Source organism: Hemitrygon akajei, chromosome 26 (assembly GCF_048418815.1).
Source record: "Hemitrygon akajei chromosome 26, sHemAka1.3, whole genome shotgun sequence".
NCBI classification, from domain to species: Eukaryota; Metazoa; Chordata; class Chondrichthyes; order Myliobatiformes; family Dasyatidae; genus Hemitrygon; species Hemitrygon akajei.
In genome coordinates, this window is record NC_133149.1 from 39,761,909 (window position 1) to 39,789,820 (window position 27,912).

A 27,912-nucleotide genomic window follows, 5' to 3' on the forward strand; every position below is an offset into this window, starting at 1 on the left:
TAGCTCCATCTTGCCACAGCTGATGTTTGGTAAATTGAAAGGGAGTCTCATTGAGTGATCTTTTATTGTTGATTTCTGCCCCCATAATTTTGCTTCTAATACACAGCTTGTTTTTCAGCTCTGGTGCCCAAGTCTTTGAATCCATCAAAGAGAATTTGGATGGAAGTTACCTTTAGTACAAAGTTCACTGCTAATGTACAGAAAACTAACCCAATCAGTCAGTTGGGCACCAGAGGAGCCCATGGTGAAAAATAGCTCTGATTCATTGGTCCTGGAGATTCTGGCCTTTTTCACCTCAGGCTGGGAACCCCTGGTCTACTAGGATATTTTCAGTTGTACCTTGGCCCCACTTACAGCAGAGGAGGTATTCAACGTTGGAATGATCCCTTGCTTTGGCTTTTAAGAACTACCAGATGCAGAGTTCTAAATGTCTGACAGGATGTTGAATGTTCTTTTTCCTGGATGTCTTTATAAAGCTCCGTAGGTCTGCTTTAACTGAATGGGCAGGGATCACAGAGCAGACATTGCTGGTGGCTTTCATCTCGTTCACTTGACAGCTGTCCAGTTCCAGCACGTTACCTTGGTAATCGATTGGGGTGGCAGCTGTGTCTGTTCCAGCTTGGTGCTTGCTGATGCAGGGCAGCTCATGTGATGTCCTGTCAGCTTCTCTCCACGTGCGGTGCCAAGGAAATAATTCAATCCTGACTTCTCTGTGCAGTGCCCACTGGATAAAAGACAATGCAGTACAATTTCTGTGCAATGACCATTCTCAGACCATACTCAACATTCTCCAAATAAGAATTATTATGTATTAATTATGTGTCACTCAGTAAGGTTTTGTTCTTGCTGTGCAACACAAGAGCTACATGTCCAATACCCTGTGATGAACAGTTCATTTATGTCTTGGTGTTGAGTATACACTGTATTTTACAGTATTGTCCACAGTTTGAATGTATCTAGTAATGTTCCAATCTGCCTCCAGTACTGTATGACCTATGTTTGCCACAGAATCTGCCCTTGTACAGCTGATAAACATCTGGCCCATATGTACCATATGCCCCACATTGTTTGCTACCGTATGACTGAGCGTCCAGTAATTAAAGGTTATTGTGTGGTGTCCATTTGTTGTATCACATAATCCATGTATGGATTCTAATGGAATATCGCCTGTAGTTTCCTCAGTGTCTGCTTTTACATGAACTGTACCCATCCCAGTGTCTGCTAGACTATTGTCTGTATACAGTATGTCATAGTGCCTGCCACCACACTGCCTGTAATTAAAAAAGAAAACACTGGACCAGCCCAGGGGTTTAGGCAACATCAGTAGAAGTACCAGTTAAGGTTACACGTTGAAGGTACTTCATCAGAACTGAGAAAGGGAGTAGGCTTCATGTAACAGAGAAGGTGGGAGGGGCAGTGAGATGTCAGTAATAGAGTGACAGCAGCTGAGGAGGCTGAGAGCTTGATTTTGCACATCTGTACATCCTAACATGCCGCATCACTGCGTGGTACGGAAACTGCACTGCGGCAGACGGGAAGGCTCCACAACTGGTAGCCTAAACTGTCCGATGCCTACCCGCCATCAAGATCATGTATATACAGAAAGGTGCCAGAAAAGGGTCAGTGACATCATGAAGGATCCCACCCACCCTGCTCATGGACTGTTTGTCCCACTCCCTTAAGGGAGGAGGCTACATAGCAGCCGTGCCAGGACCACCACACTCAAAAACAGTTACTTTCCCCAAGCAGTAAGGCTGAACAACACCTCCACACACTGACCCACCCCTCCACACCCCCAATCACCACTACTTCATCATTTCCTGTCAGTCATCTTATGTACAGACACTCCTGTACCTAGCATCACTTGATGGACATAATCAGTTTATGTATATAAGCTATCTTATGTATTGCTGTTTATTGTGTTTTCTTTTTGTGCTGCATCAGATCCGGAATAACAATTATTTTGTTTTCCTTTACACTTGAGTTCAGGAAATAACATTAAACAATCTAAAATCTTGAATCTTGAAATGGCGCAGCCATTGAATGGACAGTTAAGCCTCCTTGGTCTGTGTAATGTGTTGCTAATGTTGTGAAGTCTGGGTGATAAAAAATAAACTGCTGGAGGAACGAAGCGGGTTGAGCATATCTGTGGAGATAAAAGAATTGTTGATGTTTTGGGTTAAGACCCTGCAATAATCCCGATCCAGGGTCTCATCCTGAAATGTCCATGATTCCTTTTCCACTGCAGATACTGCTCAACCCCCTGAGTTCCTCCAGCAGCTTACTTTTTGCTCCAGGTTCCAGCAAGTGTAGTCTCCTTGTGTCTCCAAGCCTAGATGATGCTGTACAGCTCAGCCTACTGGAAAGTGGTGATTAGGCCAGAATGTACAAATTGAAAGAAAAATTGATGGTAAATAATAACTGCCTACTTCTGAAACAAACCAAAGGAAGGAACAGGTTGGAAAATTCAATATTGAGTCATGCAAGCAGCAACATGTCCAGACAAGAAATGAGGTGTTGTTCCTTCAGCTTAAATTCGGCCTCATTGTTATAGTGCAGAACGCCACGGCGAGATTAGAGTGATAAGTGGGATGGTGAGTTAAAATTGCAGGCGACTGGAAGCTCAGGGTCACTCCTGTGGTCTAAGTGCTGGCATTCCACGACACTATTTGGTTACAATACTGCCTGCATTTGCTCCTGTGTCTGGTAACTTGCAGTTCACAGGTGCCTTGGTGTTTGGCAATATATGGTGCAACACACCCTGCAAGACAAGATGGTCCACAATCGGTTCCCAGAAAGAAAGTCTGGTATTTTTCCCACAGCTCTTTTCATAACACCGTAAAGACGAAAGGACTTTGTAGCCAATGGAATACTTTGAAGTGTGGTCACTGTAATAATATAGCAAGCACAGCAACCAATTCTCATAAAAGAACATGGAACATAGAGCAGTGCAGTACAGTACAGGCTCTTCAGCCCAAAAATGTTGTGCTGGTCTTTTAACCTTACTCCGAGATCAATCTAATTCTTCCCACATAGCCCTCCATTTTTCTTTCATCCATGTACCTAACTAGGAGTCTCTTAAATGTACCTGATGAACAGATTTTTTAAAAATAATGTTGATTGAGAAATAAATGAAGCCCAGAAAAATCTTCTCCATTCTTAGATCATTTACCCCCACCCTGAAAGAGTTGACATGGCATGACAGTGTCAAATTCTAAACTATAGCATGTCTAACTGTGCAGCAAACCCTCAATAAACGTTTTGTCCTCTCATCCCTGGATTGAGAATTGAACCTAAAACATCTGAATCTCTCCATCTGGTGCCTCTCGTTCCTTGCCTATGGCAGAGTCACACAGGTTTCCTTGCTCAAGTTCCAGTTAAAGCTGTGTTTGAGCCCAATGGTGTAATTGGCACAGATTTAAAAATAAGACCCCCATTCAGACCAGTTTGGGTGCTTTTGACACCTGCACATTAAATATAAAGAGGCAAGAACTGAGCATAATGTATTGAGGTGGCTGAAGTCTAGTTAAAATTCCTCTTCAATAGAATGTACAGCCTAGGGGGGTGCATCGCCCTCTCTTGAAGCCACGATATGTTGCTGATCAATCCTTACAGACCTGGACAAGGTTATGGGAGAGACTGGCTAACTGTTAGTGTCTGGTCCCAGAGGGAGGTCTGTGTCTGCAGAACATATAAACCTACGGAAGCTACTCATCCCTTTGTGCCTTGTTCCAGCATGGTTAAACCTACAACTTAACCCCATCTACCTCTCCCTGTTCCATTACCCTATTACCTGTGCAAAATGTAAATTCACAGTTTACGTTTTCATTTGACCCCCAACTTCAACATCAGTTTGTGGGAATAATTTCCACTACATTTTTTTTTTTGTGAAGATGTGCTTCTTAGCAGCTATTCAATAGAGTAAGGCATTAACTTTCACTTATGCCCCTTGTTTAAGATTTGAAGATGTAGCATTGTTCTCTTTGTAGTCCATCAAATCCTCCAATGACACAAGAGCACGGTGTGGCCAAAGAGCCTGTTCTGAGCAGTACTGTTTTGTGTTCTATGTTCTAACACAAGAAAATAGCTCAAATTTCAAAGTAAATTTATTATCAAAATATATATATGTCACCACATACAACCCTGAGATTCATTTTCTTGCAGACATACTCAGTAAATCCACTAACCATAACAGAACTGATGGAAGACCTCGCCAACGATCAGTGGGCGACAATCAGTGTGTAAAATACAACAAACTGTGCAAATACAAAAAGAAAGAAAAAAACAAATAATAATAAGTAAATAAAAGTAATAAATATCAAGAACATGAGATGAAGGGTCCTTGAAAAGCAAGTCCATAGATTATGGGAACAGCTCAGTGATGGGGCGTGAAGTTATCCCCCTTTGGTTCCAAAGTCTGATGGTTGAGGGGTAATAACTGTTCCTGAACCTGGTGGTGTGGGACCTGAGGCTCCTGTACTTTCTTCCTGATGGCAGCAGTGAGAAGAGAGAATGACCTGGTTGGTGGGGATCCCTGATGATGCATGCTGCTTTCTTGCGACGGTGTTTCATGTAGATGTGTTCAATGGTGGGGTGGGTTTTGCCCATGATGGACTGGGTCATATCCACTGCTTTTTGTAGGATTTTCCATTCAAGGGCATTGGTGTTTCCAGACCAGGCTGTGATGCAGCAGTCAATAAACTCTCCACCACACATCTATAGAAGTTTGTCAGAGTTTTAGATGTCATGCCGAATCTTCGCAAACTGCCAAGGAAGTAGAGGCAAAGCTGCTGTGCTTTCATCATAGTTGCACTTACATGTTGGGCCCAAGACAGATTCTCTGAAATGATAACACTGAGTTGCTGACTGTCTCCACCTCTGATCCTCTGATGAGGACTGGTTTGTGGACCTCTGGTTTCCTCCTCCTGAAGTCAATAATCAGCTCCTTGGTCTTACTGACATTGAGTGAGGGCTTCTTGTTGTGACACCATTCAGTCAGATTTTCAATTTCCCTTCTATATGCTGATTCCTCACCACCTTTGATTCGGCCTACGACAGTGATGTCGTCAGCAAACTTAAATATGGCATTGGAGGTGTGCTGAGTCATAAGTGTAAAGCGAGTAGAGCAGGGGGCTAAACACAGAGCTGTGTGGTGCAAGTAGCTGCTGGAATAGGCTAGTGGGCCTCAACGTCTCTTCTGTGCTGTTTCTGCATTCACACTATTCCTCAATCTAACGAAAATCCAGCGGCACATTAAATTCTTCAAACGATCCAGCTTCCACCATCCACTGGGGTAGAGAATTCCAGAGACTCACCACCTCTTCAAGAAGAAATTACTGTTTAACCCAGTTTTAATGACTGGCCCCCTATCTTGTAGTTAAGTCCCATCTGAAAACATGCCAGCATCTACCCTTTCAAGCCCCCTTAGGACCATAATAAAAAACAGACATAGCACAGGAACAAGCCCTATCTGTGCTACCATGATAGAAGAGCACGATGCAGATCCTTCGATCCAGGATGTGCTGACGTGCTGTATATAGATGTACTTGATGATGCCAGTTTAGTGCGTATCACTCCACGCCTGTTCACGTGCCTGTGTAAGTGCCTCTTTATGTGTTATATATTTGGAAAAGGTCACCCCTCATTCTTTCATACTCCAAGGAATAGATGCCAAACTGTTGTCTCTCTTGATAGGATAATCCACTCATCTCAGAAATTTAGCTTGATGAGTCTCCATTGTACTTCCCCTCAGTGCTTCTTTTAAAGTAAGGAGACTGGAACATGACAGAATATTCCAGAAGAAGCTTCATCAGCACCTTGTACAATTGCAACAGAACCTCCTTTCAACTCCAATCCCTTTGGATTGAAGGCAAACGTGGTGTTCGCCTTCTTAGCTACTGCCAGATCTGCCTGCTTGATTCTTGTGATTCTTTCATCAGAAAGCTAGATATCTCTGCACTGCTCACTCGTAGCCTCACTTCATTTAGATAATAATCTCCCTTTTGTTTGTTCTTACTGAAGTGCATGACCTCAGACTCTGCATTATACTTTATTTACCACTCTTTTGCCCACTCATTCATCTATTTATATACCCTTTCAGAATCACAGTATGATCTTCCATCTTCCACCGTAGCAATAGCAAATTTGGAAACATTATGTACTGTTATTCCTCATTAATGTAAATACTGAACAACATTCCACTTGTGTTCTCTTTCCTGTCTGAAAAGGACCCATTTATTCCATCACTTTGCTTTCTGTAGGACAGTTTTTAATCCATTCTAGCACCAACCTCCTCTGTTGCACCTTTTCAAATGCTTTTTGAAAATCTAAATGCACTCTATCAACTCTCCCTGTTACATCCTCAAAGGATTTAGGAAAGGTTTTCAAACATGATTTTTATTCTATTTATTTTTATGTAGAGATACAGCACAGTAGCAGGTCCCTTTGGGCCAATGAGCAGTCCTGCCCAATTACATGGATGTGACTAATTAACCTTCTATCACCCTGTCTTTGGACTGTGGGAGGAAACCAGAGCACCCAGAGGAAACCAACATGGTCTTGGGGAGAATGTACAATCTCCTCACAGAAAGCGATGGGTGTTGAACCTGGTCGATGGCTCGGTAATAGCATTGTACTAGCTGCTATGCTACAATGGCACCCAGTATAATTAAACCTAATCATGATGGTTTTATGATTTAGCTTTCATTAAACCATGCTGACCAGAAGTCATTATATTCAGCTTTCCAAATTGATTAGCTATTTTCTCTTTGAGTACTTATTCTAGAATCTTATCAATACTAATTGTTAAACTAACTGGCTTGTACTTCCATGTCTTCTCCCTTTCTCCTTTTGTGAAAAGGGGAGTCACATTGGTTGTTTCCAATCTTCAGGTTCCCTCCCAGAACTCAGCAGCTTAACGAAACTTCAACCACTGGGTCTGCAATCTCTTCAGCCACTTCCTTTAAAAGCCTCGCGTGCAATCCATCAAGTCCTGCTGATTTCTCCCCACCCCCATCCATGTGTCTCTCCAATAGTCTAACAACTATGGTCTAAGTCTTAGACCATAAAGCAGAGGTGCAGAATTAGGCCATTCAGCCCATCGAGTCTGCTCTGCCATTCCATCATGGCTGATCCTGGATCCCACTCAACCCCGTAAACCTGCCTTCTTGCCGTATCCTTTGATGTCCTGACCGATCAGGAAACGATCAACTTCTGCCTTCAATATACCCACAGACTTGGCCTCCACCGCAGTCTATGGCAGAGCGTTCCACAGATTCACTACTCTCTGGCTAAATAAATTACTCCTTACCTCTGTTCTAAAAAGTCACCCCTCAATTTTGAGGCTGTGCGCTCTAATTCTGGACACCCCCAGCATAATCCCTTGTCCCTTGTAATTGGAATTTTTATGAATTCAACTATATAATTTGAAATTACCCCATCTGATATCTTCCACATTCAACCTATGTGCCATTTTTACTTCCTGCTGTTAATTCTTGAAAATGTACACATATAGTTATCTTTCTACTTTTATATCAATAGAAACTATTGACTGTTTGTTTTAATACATGTTTTTTTCTCAAAATTCATCTCCCTTTTCAGACCATAAGACTATAAGATATAGGAACAAAATTAGGCCATTTGGCCTATCGAGTCCGCTCCGCCATTTCACCACGGCTGGTCCCATTTTCCCTCTCAGCCCCAATCTCCTGGCTTCTCCCCGTATTCCTTTATGCCCTGACTAATCAAGAATCCATCAATCTCTGCCTTAGATATACTGAATGACTTGGCCTTCACAGCTGCCTATGGCAATGAATTCCACAGATTCACCACTCTCTAGTTAAAGAAATTTCTCCTCATCTCCATTCTAAAAGAGCGCCCCTCTTTCCTGAGGCTGTGTCCTCTGATCTTAGACTCTCCCATCATAGGAAACATCTCCTCCACATCCATTCTGTCTAGGCTTTTCACAATTCAATAGGTTTCAATGAGGTCACCCCTTATTCTTTGAAATTCCAATGAATACAGACCCAGAGCCATCAGCTCTTCATATGACAAGCCACTCAATCCCGGAATAATTTCATGAACCTCCTTTGAACCCTCTCCTGTTTCAGCTTATCCTTTCTACGATAAGGGGCCCAAAACTGCTCACAATACTCCAAGGGAGGCCTCGCCAGTACTTTATAAAGTCTCAACTTTACATCCTTGCTTTTATATTCTAGTCCTCTTGAAATGAATGCTAACATTGCATTTGCCTTCCTCACCACAGACTCAACCTGCAATTTATCCTTTAGGGAACCCTGCATAAGGACTCCCAAGTCCCTTTGCACTTCAGTTTTTGTATTTTCTCTGCATTTAGAAAACAGTCAACCCTTTCATTTCTTCTACTAATGGGCTTATAAATTTTATGAGCTTTTTAGTCTTCTGCTGGATCTTAAATACTTCCCAGGCCTCTGATCTACCTGTATATAACCTTTGTCACTTTGCATACCTTAGTTTTCAATTAGAAGAAAAGCTGAACTCATCCTGTCTTTCGGGGTGCCTTGTAACGTGTGACAGGCTCACCTTTCAGTGGAGACTGTTGACTGTGCACAGGGAGTTGTGCTTGACTCCCCTGGCAGTTCCATGGCTCCAGTCGGTGATTCTTGTGATGATAGGGGCCACTATCTCAAGCAGATCTCGGCCTGCCTGCTCCACCCTGCGCACTTTGCACGTTCTCCTCTGTGGAGCCAGAATGTAGCCGGAGGGTAAGGCTTTTATTACAGATGTAATGGCATGTTGAGGCCCAAAATCTCTTGACAATTTGTGGCTCTGAGTGAATCACTGTTAAAGGGACTATCGCAAAAACAACATAGCATTCCAGTGCAGGCCCACTGCCTGCCCTTGTCTTCTGGTAGGCTGGACAATAGCAGGCTGAAACACTCAAGATATACAAGTGTGCACACACACTCACACTCACACTGACACACTCATATACACACAGGCACAGATGCGCACACACAGACATACACACACACCATGGACTAGAGGAACGTTGCTTTGTTCGTTTGTATATACGTACAGTCAGATGACGATGAACTTGAACTTGTATACATGGACATTCCCTTTTACCAATGGAGCTTTTTAATTCTGCCGCTTCCTTTGCTAATTGGTGATAACTCAGTTTTAAAATTCTCACCCTTGTGTTCAAATCCCTCCAAGGCATTCTCTCTCCACTATCCCGAGAGTCTCTTCTGCCCAGCCAACCTTCCAAATCTGGCCTGCTGTACACCTTTCACCTTAGCTGGTCTTCTTAAATCCACCCTGAGTCTCCACTACACTCCCTTACCTTGCACAGCCACTGTCTGCTCTCTTTAAGGGTTTGCATTTGACCTCATTGCGTGTCAGTGTAGGTGAGCAAACACGGGACTTCATATAAGTCTGGATATGGACTTTCCTTGGAACTTAATGACTATTGACTAAAGTTCAGGTGCTTCAGTTCCTCCTGCAGTCCTTAGTTTGCCTCCGGTTTCTTGGGAGGTGTATCCCTCCATTAACTTGCCATGTAAAGCAGAGTGGAGTCTGATGATTTAGTTCTCTGGATGAGGTTGGGAAAAAGGCAGGACATCGGATGAAGATTTCCAGTGGCTGATTTTTGTCCCCTAGGGATACTGAGGACAATGGAAGGAGCTCAGCTGAGCTGAGGTGAGCAAAATCAGCATTAACAATTTAATTGCCATTAAAGATATTCCTTTTCTGGAATATCATGTTCTGTGTGAGATAGAAAATAAAGAAATTCTGGCAGTGGAATGGGGCTATTCATGATCTCAGGAGGTTTAATCTCAGTGGTGAAGTGCTTATGGAAGTCCTGTTGATGTTCCAGTGTGGTAAATGATGTTCAAAGTAAATTTGTTATCAGAGTACATGTACTGTATGTCACCATATTAGCCCTGAGATTCATTTTCTTGTGGGCATTCACAGCAAATGGAGAAAACACAAAAGAATCTGTGAAAGACGGCACCCAGCAATAACCAACATGCAAAAGCAACAAACTGTGCAAATATAGAAAGAGAAAAAAGAAATAATAATAAAGTCCCTAGCAATTGAGAAATGAGTGTACTTCACTATGTCGGTACCTCAGGTTCTACCAGATGAGCTAAGAAAGAAAACCTATAACAATAGTAGTAAATACATAAACAATAAATCTTGAGAAAATAAGATGAAGAGTGAGTCCAGAGGTTGTGGGAACAGTTCAGTGATGGGGTGAGTGAAGTTATCCCCTTTGGTTCAAGAGTCTGATGGTTGAGGGGTAATAACTGTTCCTGAACCTGGTGGTGTAGGACCTAAGGCCTCTGTATCTTCTTCCTGATGGCAGCAGTGAGAAGAGATCATGACCTGTGTGGTGGGGGTCCCTGAGGTTGGATGCTGCTTTCCTGCGACAGCTCTCCGTGTAGATGTGCTCAATGGTGGGGAGGGCTTTACCTGTGATGACCTGGGCCATATCCACTACTTTTTGTAGGATTTTCCATTCAGGGGCATTAGTGTTTCCATACCAGGCTGTGATAAACCAGTCAATATACTCTCCACCACACATCTATAGAAGTTGTCAAAGTTTTAGATGTCATGCCATATTTTTGCAAACTTCAAAGGAAGGAGAGGTGTTGCTGCGCTTTCTTCCCAATTGCACTTACCTGTTGGGCCCAGGACAAGTCCTCTGAAATGATAACATCAAGGAATTTGAAGTTGCTGGCCCTCTCCACCTCTGATCCTCCAATGAGAACTGACAAATGGACTTCTGGTTTCCTCCTCCTGAAGTCAGTAATCAGCTCCTTGGTCTTACTGACACTGAGAGAGAGAGAGGTTGTTGTTGTGGCACCACTCAACCAGATTTTCAATCTCCCTCCTATATGCTGATTTGTCATCACCTTTGATTCAGCCAATGGCATGGTGTCATCAACAATTTTAAATATGGCATTGGAGCATTACTTAGCTTCACAATCATAGGTATAAAGTGAGTAGAGCAGGGGGCTAAGCACACAGCCTGTGGTGTACCCGTGCTGATGGAGATTGTGGGGGAGATGTTGCCAATCCATAAAGACTGGGGTCTGCAAGTGAGGATTGTCCAAGTCTGTTTAAGAAGACGTTTGTTATTTTTCTATATTTGTTATGATGATTTGGGAATATTATTTATAAGAATGAAGCACCAACAATTTAATCAGCAATTGAAGGACTTTCACCAGGATATTCCAAAGCCATTGACTACTTTTGAAGTGCAGTCACTGGTGTAAAGTTATTTCACAGGCCATAAAATGCTTCAGGACACGGAGCTGAGGAGAGGAGCTGTTTAAATACAAGTTAAGTTTTGTTTCCGTGAGGTAGGGTGCTGTTTACCTCAGTGGGATGAGTCAAACACTGCAAAACTCAACAGTCAGGCTGGCTACACTTGCATGCCAAGCTTCATTAATCACGGCTTTCAAAGGGATTTGCACAGGCACTTGAGGGATAATGGTTTAAAGGGGAAAATGGGTCTGGTGTGACGGCTCCACCAGGAGCTGACAGAGAATAGCAGAGAATAGATTTGGTTCTGGTATAGGAATGGCTTCCTGTACCATAACAGTCTTATGATTATATAAACTATGATGTTTTTAGGACTATAAATATGTTCATAGAAGATAAAAATATTTTTTTATTTCCTCTATGATTTCCCCTCTTGGTGTCCAGATTATAGTTCATTTTCCAGATCTTCAGAACAATCTTGGGGTTAGCAAAGCCCAGCATTCCTCTAACCCACCTTAGATGCGGATGACACCTGTCTTCACCTGTGGACTGAGCGGCATTGGTTGGGTATGAACGTCATTGGTGATACATCCAAGCTGCATAGATGGAGTTGAGATAAATCTCACCCATACTCCACTTGAACAGCAGAACAAGTTCAAGAATTTCAATGTGGTTCAATATAAAACTGGTCTATACCTGGAGCTTGAGCAGCTGCACTGGGCTATGGATCTTGAGTATATGTATCAGGGTGGGGTGGGATTTCAAATGAATGAATTAAAAACCCCAGATTTGCATCAGATATGATCAGGCCAGGCCATTTAGTTACAGATAAAAGCGGGAAGGTCATTACTAAAAGATTTTAAAGGCTGACATCCACTGAATGTCAGGAAACACAGGAAGCAGCTTCTATTGCTTTCAAGTCCAGCTACTTGACCCTGGTTTTTACTACTACATGTATTGGGTTTAGGTCAGCTCAGGTAGCAATGAGCAACAAGCCCTTGTGTCAAGTTCAGATTGACAGAGCTGTATGTTTGGGTAGTAATTCCAAAAAGGCAACTACATCCCCCAGTATTGGAGAACTTAATAAATTAGATTTTTGATTTGAGTTCTCCAGCAATAAATTTGATTGGTCACAACTGTCCTTACCATGCATAAATGACATCTGTGGTGCAGCCTTGTCTGTGTGGTAAACTGCACCAGTGCTAACGTGATGATTAAGTTCAGATCAGCATTATTTGGCACATGTACGTATGCACGTGAAATACATTGTTTTGTGTCAACAAACAACACAGTGGAAGGATGGGCTGGGGGCAGCCTGTAAGTAATGTCATGCTTCCAGCACCAAAATAGCATGCTCACAACTTATGAATGCTAACCCATTCTTCTTTGGACTGTGGGAAGAAACCGGAGCACCCGGAGGAAACCCATGTGGTCACAGGGAGAACGTACACACTCCTTACAGACAGTGGCAGGAATTGAAGCCCCATTGCTGATCACTGGAGCTCTAACATAAGAACATAAGGAATAGAAGCAGGAGTCGGCCACCTGGCTCATTGAGCCTGCTCCTCCATTCAATAAGATCATGGCTGATCTGGCCATGGACTCATCTCCACCTACCTGCCTTTTCCCTATAACCCTTAATTCCCCAACTATGCAAAAATCTATCCAACCCTGCCTTAAGTATATTTACTGAGGTGGCCTCCACTGCTTCATTGGGCAAAGAATTCCACAGATTCACCACCCTCTGGGGAAAAGCAGTTCCTCCTCATCTCCATCCTAAATCTAGTCCCCTGAATCTTGAGACTATGTCCCCTAGTTCTAGTCTCATCATTATCAATCCCTTTCATAATTTTATATTGTTCTATAACATCTCCTATCATTCTTCTGAATTCCAGCAACTACAGTCCCAGGTGACTCCATCTCTCCTCATGTCTAACCCCTTCAACTCTGGAATCAACCTGGTGAACCTCCTCTGCACTGCCTCCAAAGCCAGTATATCCTTCTTCAAGTATGGAGACCAGAACTGCACACAGTACTCCAGGTGCGGCCTCACCAGTACCCTGTACAGTTGCAGCATGACCTCCCTGCTCTTGAATTCAATCCCTCTAGCAATGAAAGCCAACATTCCATTTGCCTTTTTCATAGCCTGTGCACCTGCAAACCAACCTTTTGTGACTCATGCACAAGCACTCCCGAGTCCCTCTGCACAGCAGCATGCTGCAATCTTTCACCATTTAAATATTAATCTGCTCTTCCATTTTACCTTCCAAAGTGGATGACCTTGCATTGTACTCCATCTGCCAGACTTTTCCCACTCACTTAACCAATCTGTATCTTCTGCACAATTTGCTTTTCCACTCACTTTAGTATCATCAGCAAACTTAGATGCATTACACTCTTTCAGATTGTAAGCATTATGTCAACTGCCATGTTACCATGGTGACAGTGCTGGCAAACACTCATTGAGTGTAAATTGGAATTAGTGAGAACAATTCATCAGTCAGTGAGAAGACAGTACTGCCATTTTGAATTACTTAACACCAAGCTTGCATGGGTAAGGTCCACCTGTCACTCATCCCATTAAACAAAACCTCATCAACACAGGGGCGAATTAAAATGATAATCACTACCATTCCTCCCTGTTTGTTACAACAATTCTACTTCTCTGGCTTTTGCAGTTTTATAATTGTTTCATCTTGTAAACATTTACAGGGCTTAGTGAGGCAGGAGCTGAAAAGTGTTTTACTGATTTGAAGGCTTCTGCACAATTACTCTCAGACACTGGTACATTAGGAGACGTTTCCATTTGGGAATACGACTGGGAGAACGGGCAGGGGTCACTGAGATCAACACCAGCACATTCTGGACGAGAAAGGTGGAGGAGGGACGCCGGCACAATAGCACATTGCTTTACAGCGCCACTTTTCACTGATCAGTGTTCAATTCAAGTCACTGCCTGTAAGGAGTTTGTACTTTCTCCCTGTGACCGTTGCACCCAGCGCAATCCTTGCTGATTTGATTTGATTTGACATACACGAGTATTTCACTGTATGTTTTGATATACATGTGACAAGTAAAACTAAGCTAATCTTATCTTGCCTAAACCCAAGGACGTGTCTACACAGTAAAGATATCCTCAGTGAAATAATCCACCTGCTGAAGACAGCTGTGCTGCTCTCTAATATTCACTCGGTGGAAGAACAAGCTGGACCAGAACATCATCCCACGCGCCATTAATCTACAGGCCATACCATTCAGGAACTTAAGCTATATTGTATATTTTTTGCTATCATAACCATGTGTGCTGTGTGCTATTGGTAATGTCTTTTGCACCTTGACCTCAGAGGAACTCTGTTTCATTTGGCTATTCATGTATGGTTGATGATAATTAAACTTGAATTTCAACTTGCAAACTTAGAACAGGGCAAAAACTGCATTACCAACGGCTATCAGGGTCTCCTTCTGGAGGAACCTGCAGGCAAAGAACCTCAAGGAGTTCTAGTCCGATAAGATCTATCTGCTGCAGATGGCGTATGTGTCCATTTTATACTTTCTTTTTCAGGTAGCCTAGGAATGGTAGTCTGATCAATCAATCAACCCCTCATACTCTTGAGTAGGAGTTTTCCCTCATTTTGAGCCCTGCATGCCTCATTGTCCCTGTTACGATCTCCTCCTTCCATGGGGATTGGGAATTGTAGGTTTCCCTCTGATTATCATGTGCTCTGCCTGGGCATGCAGACATGGTGCAGGAGAAGATGGCGCCAGCGGACAACGCAATCAAAGGCGACATCCTTCAGATGGTTTACAAAATTACTTCTTTCACTTCTTTTACATCTTCTTTTTCGTTCAAATGTGCTTCTGCTACTGTCGGAGTTTGCAATCTACATTTTGATGGTGTGTCTTCCGGCTAATTGAGCAATCTGGCGCTTTGCTGTCTCCAGGGTGTTTGGTGAGGCTTCGAGCGAAGCATGCAGCCTCGGGCCAAGAAGCCTGGAGACAGGGCGCGAGCCCGAGATCGACTCCATTTTCTTGTCAGTTAAAGCGCTGAGGAGGATTGAAGTCATCAGGGCGAGCAGGTGTTCTGCATTGTCTACCGGCCTCTGGTCGCTGCTGCCGGAGGAGGGTGTCTGTGCGTAATGGCCTCTCCCTCCCCCTCCCCCTTCCTCGATGCGGTTGGAGGATGGTGCTGGAGTGCTGGGTCTTGGGCAAGCTTTAATCAACGTGGTGTGTGGATTGGACTCTGGAGCTGCCGTTTTGATATGTTTCTGGCCTCTGCTGCTTTTTCTGTGCAGTTTTGATCAGGGCGGCTTGCAGAAAATGAATGACACAGTGCTAGAGTAAACTGAACTGAGCTAAATTGAATATGCTTGGACTCTTTCGATGACTCTTGTGGATTGGGGCTTACATTCTGTGTTTTTTGCTATTTGTGTGATCTGTGGGGGGTTTTTGGCACGTGGGGGTGGGGTTGATGTTGTTCTTTGAACAGGTTCCATGGTTTTTCTTGTTTTGTGGCTGTCTACGGGAAGACGAATCTCAGGGTTGTATGCTGCATACATACTTCAATAATAAATGTACTTTGAACCTCTGAATTGCCTTGTCCCATATAAGAAAGGGAAGAATCTCCTACAATCTCACGGCAATGATCATTGACAGGAGATTACAGGTTACTCCCTCCTGTTGAATAAGCTGGCAGTGTGTGCAAAGGTTTACAGTAATGTTGACTACAGCGGAGGATATGGATATCAGAGATAAGTCCTGTCTGTGATGGTCACTATCTGCTTATATTGTGCTCAGCAGGCATGGGTTAATTGCATATAATGATCACACACCCATGTCGAGAAAAGCCATTGTATGTAGCCCCAGTGTATTTTGTGCATCCAAACATGAGAGATTCAAGCTGGCCGTGTCATGCACAATTCCCATGATGTTATGCAGTTTTAAAGAAATGTGATGCTATCAACATGAAACATTTCCTCTGCTCAGATCTAACCTGTTTCAGAGATAGAACAGCAAAAGCCAGACGCTTGAATCAATAAGAGCCCAATTATGCTATCTGTGCTTGCATTCTGTATATTAGACGTGGCTAATTATTTACTGGCATTCTGCAGGAAAGCCACATGGAATGTAACTGATATGCAGTTAAGCTGCTAAAGAAGTTCCATGCCTGTACACAGGATTGACCTGTTGCTGAATTTGAGGAGCACTCTTCAATTTTTTTCCTGGATTGTTTGGTTCTGCTGTGAATCCTGATTTCTGAACCAGGACTACCACCAATTGCCTCACTAATTTCTGCTCTTCTTGCACTACTTATTTAATGTAATTTTACATATTCGCGCACACTCAGTGGCCACTTTATTCGGCACAGGAGTGGAACCTGGTGTGATCTTCTGCTGCTGTAACCCATCCACTTCAAGATTCATGCTCTTCTGCACACCACTGCTGTAACGTGTGGTTATTTGAGTTACTGTCGCCTGAACCAGTCTGGCCATTCTCCTCTGACCTCTCTCATTGACAAGGCGTTTTTGCTCACAGAACTGCCTCTCACTGGATTCGTTTTTTTTTTTGCTTTTCACACCATTCTCTGTAAATTCTCGGGACTGTTGTGCGTGAAAATCCCAGGAGATCAGCAGTTTCTCAGATATTCACACCACTTCGTCTGGCACCAACAATCATTGCACGGTCAAAGTCACTAAGATCACATTTCTTCCCCATTCTGATGTTTGGTCCGAACAACGAGTGAACCTCTTGGCCACGTCTATGTGCTTTTACACATTGAGAGTTGCTGCCACATGATTGGCTGATTAGATATTTGCATTAACGAGTGGGTGTACCTTATAAAGTGGCCACTAAGTGTATATATTTCTCATTGTAATTTATAGTTCTTATGTATTGCACTGTACTGCTGCCGCAAAGCAACAAACTTTATTGCATGTTGTATGTCAGTGATAATAAACTCTGATCTGATTCAGATTTTGATTCTTTCTGCAAGCATCAGCCTCCACTACCTAATCAAGTGCACATCCGCCATTTGTCAGAGTCAGTAAACTGTGCCCAGCTGGTCATCTGCAGTAGAAACCTCTGTTTAGATTCTTTACACAAGATGTCATTTTGTCCTTTACCAGTGTTCAGCAGACCGTGGGCAGGTTAATGCTTACGACGAGTGGAATCAATTATCCGGACTACAGCGTCATCAAATTATCATTGAAAACTCTGCTTGAGGGAAGGTAACTTTAATCAGACTCAACCTCACAGGCTTTGAAAGTGGTTTATTGATTCACCAAGCTGTGAGTAAATAGGGAAACAAAAGGAATAACAGCCCACAAAATGAAAAAGTAAAGCAAGTCCTGATGAAGGGTCTTGGCCCAAAATGTTGACTGTCTATTCATTTCCATAGATGCTGCCTGACCTGCTGAGTTCCTCCAGCATTTTGTGTGTGTTGTTCAAGGAATTTGACACACTTGGGGAAAAACAATAATATTGCATGTCATGGAGATGAACAGGGAAGTCAGAAAGGAATAGAAATTTCATGTTGTGTTCTTTTTGAGGTTCAGAAGTTAAGTGTGGGAACTTGTTGAGGTGTTTAAGGTAATATAGGAGGATGCTAGGCTAGAAAGACCGGAACTATTCCCTCTGGTGTGGGAGAGACCAGTATAAGGGTCTTTTTATCCTGCCTCTCTCCCACACCAGAGGAAATAGTCTCTTCAGGTTTTAAGATTTTAAGGTAAAAGCCTTATGAGTACCTTAAAATCACAGCAAACCTTAAAAGCAAAGTAAGGAAATACATTTTCCTTCAGTGGATGGTATGAGTTTATCTTTTGAAGATTTATGACTGTTTAGTAGTCAAGATAAACGAACAAATTTGTGTTAGATACAGGAAATGGATCAGAAATGGGAAAAAAATCCTGGCAAAGTAAACCAATTCTGGTTTTGCTTCATTCACTTCAGAGTTTTCCGGCACAACATCCACATTATCCACGCTAATTACAAAGCTGTTTATAATTGTCCTTCTAACTTCACCACACCACCCTGGTTTCAAAGCCTAGAAAACAACTAATATACAGGGAAGGGCAGAGTTCCGAGATGGTTCCTTGTGCGCTGCATTGCTGGGATTCTATGGCTGGGCCACAGATTCCGCTCCAGGTTTTCCTGCCAGCTCTCCTCTCCTTTTACGCCCGTGCACTTGATCCATGTTTGCATTTGCCAAAGTTTCACAGAGATACAGAGAGAGAGAGAGATTGCTGTCAGTCGGTTTTACGGATAGAAGCAGCCTCCACTCAATGTCACCTTACACCTAAGCTCTCTTGAAAATGAGAACAAAGAAGAAAGTGTTCCCAGTTCTTTTGTGTTGGGAATAGTGGCCTGGGCTTCACCTAAACCGATGGCTTCTAATTATAACAAGAAGTGTGGCTGGTGAGTGTGCAGAGTGCTTTCTCTACTTCTCTTCTTCCTTCTCTCCCTCTGCCCCTCTCTCCCTCCCTCCCTCTGCCCTTCTCTCTCCCTCTCTCTCTGTCTCTTCTATCTGTCTGAAGGCAAAAGCTCTCCTTTTTTGTAAGCATCAACTATTTCCCCAGTGGGCAGGGGAGGGCATTCTGTGATTGTAGGTTGGATGCAACTTGTGTGATGTCCAGTGTTAGATGCAGAGGGCAAACTGACTCGTGAGTTCCTGGCACCTGGGAGGCGACCTTTAAACCCTTCTCTGACTCCACGCCCTCACACAGCTTGCTGGCAACAGGTCTGAAGTTATTAACCTCTCAAGGGCTGGAGTACAGAATTAGAGTGTTTCAAAAAAAGATTTAAGTAAGACTTTGCCGAAGATAATAAAAGGCTTTGCGAAAGGCTAATGTGGTTTCACAAACAAGAGAAAATCTGCAGATGCTGGAAATCCAAGCAACACACACAAAATGCTGGAGGAACAGTTGACATTTCGGGCCGAGGCCCTTCATAAGGACTGGGGGGAAAAAAGTTGAGAAGTCCAGATAAGAAGGTGGAGGAGGGGAGGAAGAAACACAAGGTAATAGGTGAAAATAGGAGGAGGAGAGGTGAAGTAAAGAGCTGGGAAGTTGATTGGTGAAAGAGATACAGGTCTTGAGAAGGGGGAGTCTGATAGGAGAGGACAGAAGACCATGGGAGAAAGAAAAAGGGGGAGGAGCACCAGAGGGAGGTGATGGGCAGGCAAGGAGACAAGGTGAGAGAGGAAAATGGGGGTGGGGAATGGTGAAGGGAGGGGGGGCATTACCAGAAGTTTGAGAATTCAATGTTCATGCAATCAGATTGAAGGCTACATAGTCAGAATATAAGGTATTGCTCCTCCAACCTGAGTGTGGCCTCATCACGACAGTGGAGGAGGCCATGGATGGACATATCAGAATGGGAATGGGAAGTGGAGATCCTACTTTTTCTGGTGCTTGGAACTTGGCGAATCAGTCTCCTAATCTATGTCTGGTCTCACCGATAAGCAGGAGGCCACACCGGGAGCACTGGATACAGAACATGACCCCCACAGGCTCACAGGTGAAGTGTCGCCTCACCTGGAAGGACTGTTTGTGGCCCTGAATGGTAGTGAGGGAGGAGGTGTAGGGGCAGGTGTAGCACTTGTTCTGCTTGCAAGGGTAAGTTCCAGGAGGGAGATCAGTGGGGAGTGACGAATGGACAAGGGAGTCGCGTAGGGAGTGATCGCTGTTGAAATCACAAAGTAGGTGGGGAGGGAAAGATGTGCTTGGTGGTGAGATCCCATTGGCGATGGCGGAAGTTATGGAGAATTATGTGATGGATGCGCTAGTGGGGCAGCAGGTGATGACAAGAGGAACCTTATCCGTGGTAGGATGGCAGGAGGATGGGGTGAGAGCAGGCGTGAGCAAACCAGGCTTTGACTCCATCCTGATGATGTTTCCATGGCTTTTTTTACTGGATTTTCAATTACTTTTGTAGATTATGCTCCTGCTTTCTCTTTCCTACCAACAGAAATAGCTTTCTATGATCTCCCTTTTCAAATGCTTTATTATTGTGTATACTTCCACTACATCTCAAAGGACTACAACTAATATTCAAGGCAGGAGGTACAAGAGCTTGAAGACCCACAATTAACATTTTGGGAACAGCTTCTTCCTGTCTGCCATCAGATTTTTGAACACCACCTCACTATTCCTCTCTTACACTTTATTTATTGTAACTTATAGTACTGTTTTTTGTCTTGCTCTGTACTGCTGGCACAAAGCAACAGATTGCACGATTTGTGTCAGTGATAATAAAACTAATTCTGATTGTAAAATTCAACATTGTCACCTAGCCTTAGCATTGTTCTACAAGATGGATATTAGTAACAGTTGTGCTTCATTTAGACCTCAAGGCCCAGTCCATTGCAGGCCAGGTGACTCTATCTCACTCCGCCATTTGGAGGAAGGACCGGTAATGTTCCAGGTGTCCTGTTGACACTCTCCCCTGCACAGATTCTTCACGTTGTTGTCCATTTACAGCATCTCTCCCTACCCCGCCATGTAATAGCACAACAAAGCTGTTAAAGTGTGAGGTATTTCCAAGACTTGTGCTCGATGCATGTTCCTGCTTTCATTCAGTATTTTATATATAATGCAGTACTGAGCCAAGCCAATTACAAAGCTCATTATAAAGATAAAGATTTGATTTATTTGTCACATGTACCTAAGAACATACAGTAAAAAGTGCCATTTGGATCAAATCAAATCAGCGAAAATTGTGCTAGGCAGCCTGGAAGTGTTGCCATCATTCTGGCACCAACGTTGCATGCCCACAGCTCATTGACTCTGTCCCATACGTCTTTGGACTGTGGGAGGCAACCGGAGCACCCGGAGGAAACCCACACGGTCACGGGGAGAGCGTACAAACTCCTTACAGGCCACGGCGGGAATCGAACCCTGATCTTACTGCTGGCGCAGTAAAGTCAGTAAAGCTGCATAGTACAATTCTTATTTTATTTAGACTCGGTTGATCCTTGCTGGGTACAATACGGTGTGATGTACTCGTCTTGGTGAAGTGAGGGGCTTCAGCCAGACTGTCACTTGCTGATATTATTGGAAAGGCCGGTCAATGCAATGGAGAAACTTTTTGACATTAAATACCTCACCGGTACGTTTTCACAAGTGTCTCCCACCCAACCATTGAACCTCACCCTTTGGCCTTTGTCTCTGAGTGCCTCACTTTTTCTTGCATTTCTCTGTCCCTCTGATTCCTGATTCTTCATTGAATTCCTGGAAAAACTCAAGTCATGTGTCACCTTGTCCTCCCAGTGACAAGCAAAATTGTTACTAATATCCATGTTGCAAAGCAATGCTAACGGTAGATGGCAATATTGCATTTTAACCATGAATATTTGTGATCGATTGAGGTCTAGTGGAAGCAATGAGGCCACTCTCAGGTTGGAGGAGCAACACCTCATATTCCATCTGGGTAGCCTCCAACTTGATGGCATGAACATTGATTTCTCCAACTCCCAGTAGTTTCTCTGCCACCCACCTTCTCTCTTTTTCCATTCCCCATTCTAGCTCCCCTCTTACCCCTGCTTTTCTCCTTATCTGCCCATCACCTTCCTCTGGTGTCCCTCCTTCCCTTTCTCCCAAGGTCCATTCTCCCCTCCTATCAGATTCCTTCTTTTTCAGCCCTTTACCTTTTCCACCAATCATCTCCCAGCTTCTCACTTCATCCCGCTCCACTACCCACCTGCCTTCCTCCTCACCTGGTTTCACCTATCACCTGCCAGCTTGTACTCCATCCCTTCCCCTTTATTAAGACTTCTCCCCCTTCCTTCTCAGTCCTGAAGAAAGGTCTCGGCCTGAAACTTTGACTGTTTATTCACCTCCATAGTCGTTGCCTGACCTGCTGAGTTCCTCCAGCATTTTGTGTGTGTTGCTCCAGATTTCCAGCATCTGCAGAATCTATTCTGTTTATTTGAAAATAGATGTATTTGAAAGGGGAGATAATGACAAGTGATTTCTGTTGGTCGGAAACCCCCGGGGAAAGAGGAAGGAGAAGTATAATTTCCAAAAGTAATTGAAAATCTATAGAAACTAGAAATCTGAAATAAAGCCAGAAGACATTGCAAACACAACAGGTCAGGCAGCATCTGTGGAAAGAGAAACAAAGTTAACATTTCATGTCAAAGTTGCACCAACAGAACTCTTAATCAACCTGAAACATTAACCGTTTCTCTTTCAACAGATGCTGCCTAACTTCCTGAGTGTTTTTTTTTACTTCCTGAGTGTTTTGAGCATTTCCTGTTTTTATTAATTCTAACTTCTGTTTGACTATTAAGAATTGGTTGTAGTTTTCTAGGCTGATTTTATTTTAATTTATCTAAGGATATTTAGATTTATAGATCAAAGGTGAACTGTTGAGATGCAAGTCATCAATAATATATGGAATATTCGCAAACCCTTGAGGAACTGAATCGATTTCTGTTTTCTACAACTTAAATTGGCCAAACTATTGTTCCTGAAGTACTTCTGTGAATCTAAAGATACAGTAGCATCATGGTTAGCGCAACGCTATTACAGCTCGTGGCGTCGGAGTTCAGACTTCAATTGTGTCACTGTCTGTACGTCTTCTCCATGGAATGTGTGGGTTTCCTCCGGGTGCTCCAGTTTCCTCCCATATTCCAAAGCTGTACTAGTTAGTAGGTTAACTGGCCATTGTAAATTGTCCTGGGATTAGCCTAGGATTAAATCAGTGGGTTGCTAAGCAATGCAGCTCATTGGGATGGAAGGGTCTGTTCCGCGCTGTATCTCTAAATAAATAAATAGTAAATAAGATTTTGGAACTTCTCACTATAAACTATTGGCTCAAACATAAGCTATTTAACAGAATTATATGTCTCAATGCAATTTGTACGTAATGGTGATAGGATTAACTCTTATTACCACCTACACTTACAAAGTGATGTTAATAAAGTTTCCCACTGCACCAGGAGTACCAACAAACTGTGAAGAGATGGGTGTAGAAAGATACAGAGCTGAAAAGCTAGCACCATACTAGTACACCTGCCTCCCTCAGAACTGGTGATTTTGGGGTTTAGAAAATGCTGAAACTCCTCTCATTGAATTCAGCCAACTTTAACTTCAGCCCCTTGCGTACAGTGAAAATGAGATTGGTATCAGTTACACCTGGTTGCAAGGTTGTTATCTGAGCTGTGTACACCCAACTCGCCCCAGCAAGTCTAGTTTCCTATAAACTCCAGTGTTTTTCTGTCATTTATGGGTTTAATTACATAGGACAGATGTTGGTACCGTATGTCACTACCTGCATGTATGCAACAGACACGTAAGCTTGTTTAATGATGAGGGTAGGTATTACTGTTCGTTATTTTCCCCTTGTCATGTGTTGTTCGTTAGACACAGAACATTCCACACATGAATAGTCATTAATTTCATATACCATTTAGAGTCTTATCTCTTCCAAGTGTCTCCATAACAACATATCTTATTTGCAGCAGATTACTCTCTTTCAATCTACCTGATCACTGTTTACCGTGCTTCTTATCTCTTCCCGTGGACAGTTAACATTTCTTGTTCTCCTGCCCTGACCTTGAATAGCAGTTGGAGAATGGGGAAAGATTACTATGTTTGCTCCATCTGGCAAAGCCGCACTTGCGCATTATCTAATTATATCCTAACGAGAGGATGGCCCCTTTGGTGTGCACTGCAAGGAAAATGGTCTGCTTTCCAACTTGGATGACGTTGCAATTCTATCCTTGATTTTTTTCAGTAACATATGAAATTAATTATTCAGTATTTTACCGTCGTTGGGATAATGACTGCAGTGGTTGGTGATTTATGGTTTTCAGCAGAAAATGTCATGAGAGGTACGTCTCCACAGTGGACTTGGTAATTCTGAACATAGTGCAAACCACAAATTTCACAATATATGTCAATGGTAATAACCTGATGCTGATTCGGACTCTGACCTTTGCTTTTGCTTTAAGCCTGTGAAAGCAAGCACTACTCTTGTGTCTGCATCTGTTTTCACCCCTCGGTTTGTTCACACTGTCAATGAAAGTCTGATGTCAATAAGCCTAGTTTGAGAAATGTAATTAAACCACTGTTCGATTTCTGCAAGGGTAGATTTGAAGGTTAAAGGCCATAAGATATTGGAGCAGAAATAGGTCATTTGTCCCATCGAGTCTGCTCTGCCATTCGATTATAGCTGATATGTTATCCCGCTGAGTCCCATTCTCCTGCCTTCTCCCTGTAACCTTTGATGCCCTGACTAATCAAGAACCTATCAATCTCCACTTTAATTATACCCAATGACTTGGCCTCCACAGCCGTCTGTGGCAATGAATTCCACAGATTCACTATCCTCTGGCTAAAGAAATTCCTCTTCATCTCTGTTCTAAAGGGACATCCTTCTATTCTGAGGCTGTGTCCTCTGGTCTTAGACTCCCCCACTATAGGAGACATCCTCTCCATGTTCACTCTACCTAGGTCCTTCAATATTCAATAGGTTTCCGTGAGATCCTCTGCCCCCCCCCCCCAAAGAAGTTTTGTCAAATTTATAGAACCTTGACAAGGAAAAAAGATTTGCAGGACGTTCAGAAACTTGAGTTAGATAGATAGATAGATACTTTATTCATCCCCATGGGGAAATTCAATTTTTTTTCCAATGTCCCATACACTTGTTGTAGCAAAACTAATAACATACAATACTTAACTCAGTAAAAAATATGATATGCATCTAAATCACTATCTCAAAAAGCATTAATAATAGCTTTTAAAAAGTTCTTAAGTCCTGGCGGTTGAATTGTAAAGCCTAATGGCATTGGGGAGTATTGACCTCTTCATCCTGTCTGAGGAGCATTGCATCGATAGTAACCTGTCGCTGAAACTGCTTCTCTGTCTCTGGATGGTGCTATGTAGAGGATGTTCAGAGTTTTCCATAATTGACCGTAGCCTACTCAGCGCCCTTCGCTCAGCTACCGATGTTAAACTCTCCAGTACTTTGCCCACGACAGAGCCCGCCTTCCTTACCAGCTTATTAAGACATGAGGCGTCCCTCTTCTTAATGCTTCCTTCCCAACACGCCACCACAAAGAAGAGGGCGCTCTCCACAACTGACCTATAGAACATCTTCAGCATCTCACTACAGACATTGAATGACGCCAACCTTCTAAGGAAGTACAGTCGACTCTGTGCCTTCCTGCACAAGGCATCTGTGTTGGCAGTTAGTAGAACAGTACCAGAACTGAGGGAGAAATAGTGTAGATACACTAAAGAAGAAACTACCGTAGATTCCGGATTTTAAGCCGCTACTTTTTTCCCACATTTTGAACAGCTTTGAACTCTGCGGCCTTTAATACGGAGCGGCTAATGCATGGTTTTTTTTCATGCCGCCAAAAACATTTTGCCTCGTAACAGTAGACCAATAAAATTGATGAGTAGTTCACAGAGGTCCAATGAAATTGTACGATAAATCAAGCGCACTTTCACAATTAAATTATTGTAAATCAGTCATTTGTACTCACCCTCATCAACATGGAAAACACTCGAAGAAAAGCATTGTGCTGCCTTTATGGCAGTTATTTAGTTTATAATATTTTCGCTTAGTAATTCATTTGTTAGTTAAAGTTAGAACTGTTTTAACTATATTTGTTTTCTGTACTACATCCCGGGATGCTATGACGTCACACCCGGTTTCGCCGTGTCTTGTGGGAAAAATGCCGGTTTGCGATAAACGGGAAGGCGGGGGGCGAGCGGCGGAGCGAAAACGCTGCTTTTAAGTTAAAGGCGATCAATAACTTTTCCTGGTAGGCTGCAGTATATATATTTTTTACCAGTCGTTAGGAGATATTGGAATGTTGTTCAGTAAAAAAGTATACGCAACGTATATTTAAAAGTAGCCGCGTTACAGGCACGGTTCGAAAAAAAGCATTTGCAATATGTATTTGTTTATGTTACCATATGGATTTAATTAAAAGTTTAAAAATCCTCACGTGTAATATCTTTCTGTGTAAATATCTCATATTACAACGTGGGACACCTGCGGCCGAAAATCCGGTGCGGCCTAAAATCCGGTGCGGCCTGTACAAGTACAAAATTGATTTTCTTTCTAAAATTAGAGCCAGCGGCTTTTAATCAGGTGCGCTCTGTAGTCCGGAATCTACGGTACTTAAGCATCAGGAGAAAGGGGTAGAAACTACATTGGGAGGATTAGACAAGTTAAGGTGGAAAAAGGATTGTGTGGATCATAAGCTCTGGTCCAGAATTAGTGGCATGCTCCTGAGCCATAAATACTTTATAGTTTGCAGGTGGATCCAAGACTTTTATGTTAACGTGGAAATTACATTAAGCTGTTTTCCTCATCCCTACACCTGTGGCGGCTTGATCAAGTCAAATGCTTTTGGGAGCATCATAGCAATGTTTTTTCTATCCGTATAAATTAATAAAGTTTGAGTGTCAAACTATCAAGAGGGCCAAAAAATGCAGGAATGTAATTAGCAAAGAGGATATCATAAGGCTATAAGAAATATTGGCAGGTTGAGTGAGTGAGTAAAGATTTGGTAAATTAAGCTTAAAGTGCAGATTCCACAGCCTTTTAGATAAGAGTGACATAAAATGCGAAAGAGTCCGCCATCCAATTTCTGAAAGCTACTTCACTATTTTGCGCACTATTTATATTTATTATTGTAACTTACAGTAATATTTTAAGTATTGCACTGTACTGCTGTCATAAAACAACAGATTTCACCACATGTCAGTGTCAATAAACCCAATTCTGATTCTGACTCTGAGAGTCATAGGGTTGTAGAGAGATACACAGTCCACAAAAGTGCTGACCATCAATCTCCCATTTTTACGTAATCCTTCACGATTGCTTTTTATTCCCCCCCACATTCCCATTTACTAACCCCCTCCAGATACTATCACCCAAACTTAGCTGAGTAAAGCATTAATGAACCTTCTCTCTTTCCACTCCCCCGCCCACCTTTGATTCCATTTAACTGCTGCCAAGTAAGAACCTACATCCCCCAATGGTAAGATGTTCTTCAAGAAAGGAAATTTATTCCCTTCCATTCCCCCTCTCTATATCTGACTCTGTGCTCACACAACTTCTGTTAACTGTTTTCCAAAGTGGGCATAACACAACACACAGTTGTACCAGTTTGCTTAAAGTGGTTCAAGAAAGCCACAACCTATAGACTCTACAACTCATGTTCTCGGTATTATTTGCTTATTTTTTATTTACACAATTTGTCTTCTTTTCCACATTGGGTGTTTGTCAGTCTTTGTTTATGTTGAGATTTTTTAAAAAATCTGTTACATTTCTTTATTTTCCTGTAAATGCCTGAAAGAAAATAAATCTCAAGGTAGTGTATGTTCATGGTCTTCTGCTGCTGTAGCCCATCCACTTCAAGGTTTGACATGTTGTGCGTTCAGAGATGCTCTTCTGCACACCACTGTTGTAATGTGTGGTTATTTGAGTTACTGTCACCTTCCTGTCAGCTTGAACCAGTCTGGCCATTCTCCTCTGACCTCTCTCGTTAGCAAGGCATCTTCGCGCACAGAACTGTCGCTCACTGAATGATGTATTTTTTTTTTGTTTTTGCACCATTCTCTATAAACTCTAGAGACTGCTGTGTGTGAAAGTCCCAGGAGATCAGCAGTTTCTGAGATACTCAAACCACCCCATCTGGCGCCA

General features: G+C 42.8%; 1 protein-coding gene across 25 annotated transcripts in view; it reads left to right on the forward strand.

Annotated features, from left to right (window-relative positions):
* The window catches only part of phldb1b (pleckstrin homology-like domain, family B, member 1b), a 395,372-nt gene that overhangs the window by 355,328 nt on the left and 12,132 nt on the right, over positions 1–27,912 (forward strand). The window lies entirely within an intron of this gene.